Below are 8,572 nucleotides of genomic sequence, written 5' to 3'. Positions count from 1 at the left end.
AGGATTATTTATAATAAATATGAATTAATTAGTGCAATTTCTTTAACCATAGAGAATATTTAAATCCTTCAGGACAATGTCACATCAGTGCACTGAACTCACTATGTTATCCATCTAAAAGAGCCTCCACGTGTTCTCACTGTAATTTCCCCCTCATGAATGAATTTATGCTGCACTAATCTGAATGTTCGGAGGGAAATCAAACGCATTTTACTCGCAGTACTCAAGCTGACTTACCTTTGTTTGAATGACGGCGTACTCACAATTGTACCCAGATCCTTGGTGAATTGGATGTGAGCCTCCAGAGATTTATAATGGCGAAATTGGTGCGCCGTGTATGCGCTGACTTCACAGGCAAGGTACGAGAATATATCAGGCTACGTCAATAGCGGTTTGGTCTTCAAGGTTTCTACTCCACTGCCGGATTTCATACGGGTCCACATTTCCAATGCACAATATTTTTTTGCAAGTACCGTCTCTTTCCATCTGGACACAATCTGTCTCTATACCGTCCTTTTTCTTTTGAGCTAGTGTTCAGAATTGCTCCTTCCAACACAGAGAGTGTGTTTGTTTTGATTCGTGGCCTGCGCTCCCACAATGCATTGCAGCGTTACGTCAACTCCAAAGCCCATTGCGTGCAGGAGAGTATGCGCATGCGCATTGCCATGGTGAAGATAAAATGAAAAGTAATTAATAAAAAGTACATATTTAAATATTCCCACAAATGTGCAATGAACGTGCAAAAAATCTGTTTAGTAGTCGTTGCTGTTTCTTTCTTTTTTTTTTCTTTCTTTTGAAAAATAACCGACGTCTCTGAGGCGCGAATTCCGACAGTGAGAGGAACGGCCGGATATGGGAAGAAACAAGCCGATTATGTTCGCGTTAATTAAGTGGTTGGAAGATATAAAATTCTCAATTCTGCCAACTGAACATATACGAGATTTTAATGAGGATGAATAATTAGCCGGCATGGAGGAAATGGGCGTTTATTTCGTGGAGTGGCGACAAGGAGCCAAAAGGCGGGTGTCTACGAAGCCTCCATCATCAAGCTAGCAGGTGCCTTTTCTCAAATATAATATTACTTTATTCTCGCTTATTTGGCGCGGAAGCGTAGAGCTGCCACCCAGACAAAAGAGAAATATAAGTATATCACGTTATAACGTGAAAAGTATATCGTGCTAACAATATACTATCATGTTTGTACAATATACTTTTCACGTTTGAACAATGTAATATCACGTTATTACAATATACATAATTTTCACGTTCGTAAAATATTGTGCGAACGTGATAATTATGTATATTATAATAACGTGATATTATATTATACAAACATGAAAAGCATAATGTTAGAACAATAAACTTTTCACGTTATAACGTGATATAGCTCTATTTTGCTTTTGCCTGGGTGGCAGCTCCACGCTTCCATAATTTGGTAATCAAAATATGTAACTTAATTAATTATATTGTGACGTACTTTTGCCTTTTCTTATTATTCTGCCTTCTCAGAAAGGGAAAAAGATTACAAATAAAACTTTTTACACTTGTTATATAGAATATTCACATTTAATTTGACTTTTACAGAAATCCCACCTCTCCTTCTGGCTACAGAGCACTTACTTACCAAGGTGAGAAACAAAGCACAGTTAAGCTTTATTAATATTCACTAATTACAATGTTCCACATTTCCTTGCTTTTTTTAGTCATTTTTAGGCTTTTTAGAGTTTTTATGGTTGTTTAGCAGTAATGTTTCTGCCTATTTATTTCAGCCCATGAAATCGAATGCAGATCTTCCTAATGTGAGATTTACATAAATCTAAGTAATTTTGTTTGTTGTTATCATTAATGTTGTTGCTGTTGTTGTTTTTGTGCAGTTTACAATCATATAAACCTAGCAAGCATCAGTCATCACAGTAACTAACCACACAGATTCTTGCTTTATTCACATATATTATATGTAATTACAGTGGGGCAAAAAAGTATTTAGTCAGCCACCGATTGTGCAAGTTCCCCCACTTAAAATGATGACAGAGGTCAGTAATTTGCACCAGAGGTACACTTCAACTGTGAGAGACAGAATGTGAAAAAAAAAATCCATGAATTCACATGGTAGGATTTGTAAAGAATTTATTCGTAAATCAGGGTGGAAAATAAGTATTTGGTCACCTCAAACAAGGAAAATCCCTGGCTCTCACAGACCTGTAACGTCTTCTGTAAGAAGCTTTTCTGTCCCCCACTCGTTACCTGCATGAATGGCACCTGTTTGACCTCATCATCTGTATAAAAGACACCTGTCCACAGCCTCAACCAGTCAGACTCCAAACTCCGCCATGGCCAAGACCAAAGAGCTTTCGAAGGACACCAGGAAAAGAATTGTAGACCTGCACCAGACTGGGAAGAGTGAATCTACAATAGGCAAGCAGCTTGGTGTGAAAAAATCAACTGTGGGAGCAATCATCAGAAAATGGAAGACATACAAGACCACTGATAATCTCCCTCGATCTGGGGCTCCACGCAAGATCTCATCCCGTGGGGTCAAAATGATCATGAGAACGGTGAGCAAAGATCCCAGAACCACACGGGGGGACCTGGTGAATGACCTGCAGAGAGCTGGGACCAAAGTAACAAAGGTCACCATCAGTAACACACTACAACGGCAGGGAATCAAATCCCGCAGTGCCAGACGTGTTCCGCTGCTGAAGCCAGTGCATGTCCAGGCCCGTCTGAAGTTTGCCAGAGAGCACATGGATGATACAGCAGAGGATTGGGAGAATGTCATGTGGTCAGATGAAACCAAAGTAGAACTTTTTGGTATAAACTCAACTCGTCGTGTTTGGAGGAAGAAGCATACTGAGTTGCATCCCAAGAACACCATACCTACTGTGAAGCATGGGGGTGGAAACATCATGCTATGGGGCTGTTTTTCTGCCAAGGGGACAGGACGACTGATCCGTGTTAAGGACAGAATGAATGGGGCCAAGTATGGTGAGATTTTGAGCCAAAACCTCCTTCCATCAGTGAGAACTTTGAAGATGAAACGAGGCTGGGTCTTCCAACATGACAATGATCCAAAACACACCGCCCGGGCAACAAAGGAGTGGCTCCGTAAGAAGCATTTGAAAGTCCTGGAGTGGCCTAGCCAGTCTCCAGACCTCAACCCCATAGAAAATCTGTGGCGGGAGTTGAAAGTCCGTGTTGCTCGGCGACAGCCCCAAAACATCACTGCTCTTGAGAAGATCTGCATGGAGGAATGGGCCAAAATACCAGCTACTGTGTGTGCAAACCTGGTAAAGACCTATAGTAAACGTTTGACCTCTGTTATTGCCAACAAAGGTTATGTTACAAAGTATTGAGTTGTATTTTTGTTATTGACCAAATACTTATTTTCCACCCTGATTTACGAATAAATTCTTTACAAATCCTACCATGTGAATTCATGGATTTTTTTTTCACATTCTGTCTCTCACAGTTGAAGTGTACCTCTGGTGCAAATTACTGACCTCTGTCATCATTTTAAGTGGGGGAACTTGCACAATCGGTGGCTGACTAAATACTTTTTTGCCCCACTGTATATATACTTGTACATTGTAACTAGGGTTGCAGCCACTTGGCCCCACCCCATTGTTGTGACAGCCCTGATTGTCCTACACTGCATCTGAGCAGGGAACAGTCTCAACCTCATGCTGCCCTCTCCCATCCTCCTAAAGTAAGTATTTGTTGTTGTAGTTTTTTATGCAGTGTCTGTGTCACAAATGCTAAGCATAATTATTGAAATAATAACAGATTTTCCCAAACACTAGCTATGTTTGTTGTCATTCAGACCAGTACTACTGTTTAGACATTGCTTAGTGGTCATACATGTTTGGCAAGCTTGTTATGATACCAAAACAGTAGGCCTGTCACAATAGTCGATATATCAACCAAACGCACAATATATGTACATGACCTCAATAATTGTTGATGATGCAATATATCTGCCATTATATTTACATAAAAAATTACAAAAATAAAATATAATAATAACAAAATAATAACATTGTTTTCTATTTGTTAAGAAATTTGCTGTTTATACAAGTTTTTAAGGTATCTAATATTTTGATACCTAATTTCCATGATCTAAATACTTTAAGAATTAGATGTTGGTTTGTCAATTGAAAGTGTGTAGATCTTGCATTATTATGGTGTTATATTATGATTATACATTCACTGGCATAAAATGGTCTTAAAATGACGATGACATAACTTGTCGCAATTGTTTATGGGGCAATATACAGACCAACAAAAGGTTGTTATCGTAACAGGCCTACAAAACAGACTGTTTCATGATTGATAAACTCAAAAAATAAATACATTTAATTTCTCTGAGATTCTCTGATATTCAGTTACAGTTCACAACACAGCTACCTGTACATGCAGTACTGTACTGTAAATTTAAATCTCTGCATTTAGCATCTGACTAGAAGAGTCACAGTTACTGCCTCGTTTTTGTTTTTTTGTTTTTCACAAATACCTGGACTATTACTAACACATTTACTGTTTTACTTTTAGCTTGTGGATACAAATACAGATGTCCTTAATGTAAGTTGTGCATTTTAATTACATCATGTTATTTTTATTATTATTTATTTATTTTGAATGCCTTTTTTGTTGGGCTTTTTTGACCATAACAAGACATTTTTGCAGGATATATATGGTGAATTTATATGCATAGATACAGTCGTAGTGCTTGACACATGCACAGAGCAGTAGATGGACCAGGAGGGAAATAATTACAATCATGATGTTGATTGCTGATGTCAGTATGTATATTTTAGAGGAATGTTTTGTTTTTCACCCAAAATGAACTATATTGCTTCAGAAGAGATTTATTACCCTACCGGACTCTTATATATTGTTCTGTTTTTTGTTTGTTTGTTTGTTTTTGTTGTTTTTAGGTTCAGTGGTGCGTGTTCTTCTAATGGCCGCCTTCCCACTGGAGGTTTTGATCCACAGCAATTTAAAAGGTAAACAGCTTTGAATGTCAGTTAAAATGGTTAGCTAATAGTATTCTAAAAAGCCTACTTCTCTGTCACCAGTTTCTTTACCAATATGTACCCATAAAAGTATCTCTCAATAGCATATCATTGTAGTTCAAATGTTTAGTTGTACAAATATCAGATTTTTGGAAATCTAAAACTAGTCAGATACTCAAATGTTCATGCTTTTTATAGGAGGACAGAGCAAAACGGACATCGGCGCAGAGTGAAGAACTGCCCTTGATAAGGAAAAAAAATGCCCGTGTTACAAAATCCGCTGGCTCTGATTACCTAAGCCTACAATGCCCACAATGCCTTCCGAATCATGTGACAACCCCTTGGCTTTTGTAATTGCTCTTCGCTTCACTTGAACGACATATTGTTGTTCTACTTAGCAATTAGCCTATAGCCTATCGTTCAGCATCACCTCACTCAACAGGCGCGATGGGTGCTTCGACTTACGAAAGACCCTCAGGAACAAATTAATTTCGTAAGTCGGGGGTTCCAATATATATATATATATATATGTGTGTGTGTGTGTGTGTGTTTCTTTTAGAATGTTTAAGTATGTAATGAGAATAAAATTGTAAAATTAATATTCCGGGTTAATGGTTAAATTTATATATTTTTGGATGATTTTAAATAAGTTTAAATTGTATTTTGAAATATATTTTTAAATATATTTCAAAATATAGAAAAATGGCCATAAAAATATAAGCGTTAAAACACATTTCAAAATATATTATGAATATATTTTTAAATATATTTCAAAATATACAAAAAATGGCCAAAAAATATATGTGCTAAAATACATTTCAAAATATATAAATATATTTTGGCCAAATATATTTTAAAATATATTTCAAAATATACAAAAAATGGCCAAAAAATATATGTGCTAAAATACATTTCAAAATATATAAATATATTTTAAAATGTATTTTAGCACATATATTTTTTGGCCATTTTTTGTATATTTTGAAATATATTTAAAAATATATTTAAAAATATACTTTTTTTTATTTAGGAAGTTAGCTCACTATAGTGAGCTAACTTCCTGCTAACTTCTAACTCCACTAAATTTAATAAATTCTGTTTTCAAGGATGCCTGGATGTTAAACGTAATAGTTAGACCTGGTTACGCAGCAACACTGATCATTTTATTATTAATTTATTTGACTTCGGGACCCAGAAACAGCTAATGACGGCAGACTTAAAGACCAGATTTGGGTAAAAAAAAAAAAACCACTTCACAAGTCCTCTCACATGATGTGATGATTTGAAAAATAAGATAGTTGACACTACTACAAAAAACCCATAGCCATATATTTCATTTACATGTTTTCACAGTGCCACAGTATTTAAATAACAGCAGTAGTAGATTTATATCAATAATATTACATGAAATAATAATAATAAATACTAAAATGATAGAAACAAGTAAACATTATAATAAGATATTATTCAAGTACATTAATATTAGGTTTAAATTAGTTACTGATACATATTAGCACTACTAGTCGACTGCATGTAGAATTTGTCTTCATATTCTCATCGTCATACTCACGAATACTGAAACAAAAATAGTGTATCTGGCAGTTTGATGATTATATAACACTTGAGCAGTCAGGAAAGTGTTACAAAAATAAAAGCGCAGCAGTTGGCAGTGGATAATATTAACTAAGATCTTATATAACAGGAAAGAGAACAACCAACGTGTCATTCCATGTTTTGTTACTCTGTTTCTCACAGTTTCATGTTTCTCAACTGTTTCTACACTCTTTTCCCAATCGAGCAGGGGAACTGTGCACAGTCAGATTTAGGCAAAAACAGAGATAGTATTTGTAATAGTAACAGTAATACAGTAATACTACCAGTCATCCATCAGTTTCCTTCTGTTGATCCAATTCAGAGTCAGGAGGGCTGGAGCCTTTCCCAGTTGCCATAGGGCAGAGAGGCTAACAGAGGGCTTACAGGGAGACACCGACAACCATTCGTACTGACATTCACACGTACAACCAATTTGGAATAACCGATTAACCTAACCCCACTAATTACATGTCTTTAGACCAGGGGTGGGCAAACTACAGCCCATGGGCCACCTCCAGCCCGTTGGGCGTTTTATTCCGGCTCGCCAAAGATTGATGTGTCTCATCCGTGTCTCAAACCATGAAGTCACACGAAATGTGAAGTTACTCTAATTAAGTACGCATTTGCGCTGTGAAAACTGTACCAGCCCAGGCTACCCTCTGTTGTTACTCTGCTACTGCTCTGAACCTTTCTGCAACAATGAGTGGGCCAAAGAAAAGAAAAGTTGACAGTGAGTGCCGAGTGTTTAACAAGGAATGGACAACAAAATACTCTTTTATTGTTTGTTTTAATTGTCTCATGCTTTTACTGACTGTGAAGCACTATGGTCAACACTGTTGTTTTAATATGTGCTATATAAATAAATTTTGATTTGATTTGATTTGAATTGTGTAATTTAAGTGATCTAGTAGCTCTGTTTTGGAAGTTAAGTTAATGCTAGAAATGTGTTTTGGAGTTTGTACGTGCTTTGTCTCTAGGGACCACCGTATATATTTCTATATAAACATATATAAATAAAACCATGTTTTTTTTTTTTACATTAGTAATTCCTTTTGTGCATAATTTTATATTGTTGTTAATAATAAATTAATTAAAGCAACAAAACAACCTGAAGAGTCGGTTCGGAGCTGAAAGAGTCGTCTCTTTTTAGTGACCGAGCCGAAAGAGCCGGTTGTGAGTCGAAACGGAAATCCCATCGCTAATCGACATAGTGTTCAGGAGATTTGGAGTCAACCATCGGCGGAGCTGGGGGTGGGGGTGGCTTACTGGGCTTAAGCCCGGGTCATTTTTTCAGAAGCCCAGGGTCTTTTGGAGTGTAATTTGTTTCATAGTTAGATGCCTGACTGACAACTGTATAAAACAAAAACTACACACATTTTTCAAAGCACATAGCGCACAGTCGTAAATTCCCCCTAATTTTGGTATGATCCGAGCTCAGGCACTAGGCAACTGAGCATAGCACTTACGCATGTGAGCGAGGGGGGAGAAGCTGCTGCCTGCGAGTTTGCTGTTGGAGAAGCGCAGACAGGCAGACAGAGGAGAGCTTAAGTTTGACCAGGTACCAAAGCAAATCATTCGTACTGTACAAATAATGTAAATATGACGGTGTATCACAAAAGATTGATATCAAACTGGTCACTTGACCCATATTACGTTACTTGCTGAGAACTGAGAATGGGTTCCAAGTCTCATAAAATGCAGATACATTGCTCTTATAGGTGAATGTTATTCTCTCTAATGTGATGTATTATAAGAATTGATTGACACAGTGATTTAAACAGTAAAGTGCAAATGTCTTGAAACATCTCTCATTTGTTTAGATTTTTCTAGGAAAATGGAAAATAGGTTTGGAAATGATTCAAACATAAATGGGAAAACTGTTTATACTAAAACTGATTTGGCACATTTTTAATGAGTTTGAAAAGCATTTTGATCCATTCGTTGTCAAGATGATTCCACACTGCTTT

General features: G+C 36.7%; 1 long non-coding RNA gene across 1 annotated transcript; it reads left to right on the top strand.

Moving 5' to 3' along the window:
* The first annotated feature begins 3,575 nt into the window (after positions 1-3,575).
* Positions 3,576-5,737, top strand: LOC146525121 (uncharacterized). The gene is made up of 4 exons (XR_014875341.1): positions 3,576-3,706; positions 4,549-4,578; positions 4,935-5,003; positions 5,211-5,737. It is a non-coding gene; the product is annotated as an uncharacterized LOC146525121 (long non-coding RNA).
* Positions 5,738-8,572: the final 2,835 nt, after the last annotated feature.

The sequence above is a fragment of the Neolamprologus multifasciatus genome, chromosome 1, assembly GCF_963576455.1.
Source record: "Neolamprologus multifasciatus chromosome 1, fNeoMul1.2, whole genome shotgun sequence".
NCBI lineage: Eukaryota > Metazoa > Chordata > Actinopteri > Cichliformes > Cichlidae > Neolamprologus > Neolamprologus multifasciatus.
The sequence above is the reverse complement of the archived record's forward strand: the minus strand, read 5'-3'. Positions and strand labels throughout refer to the sequence as shown.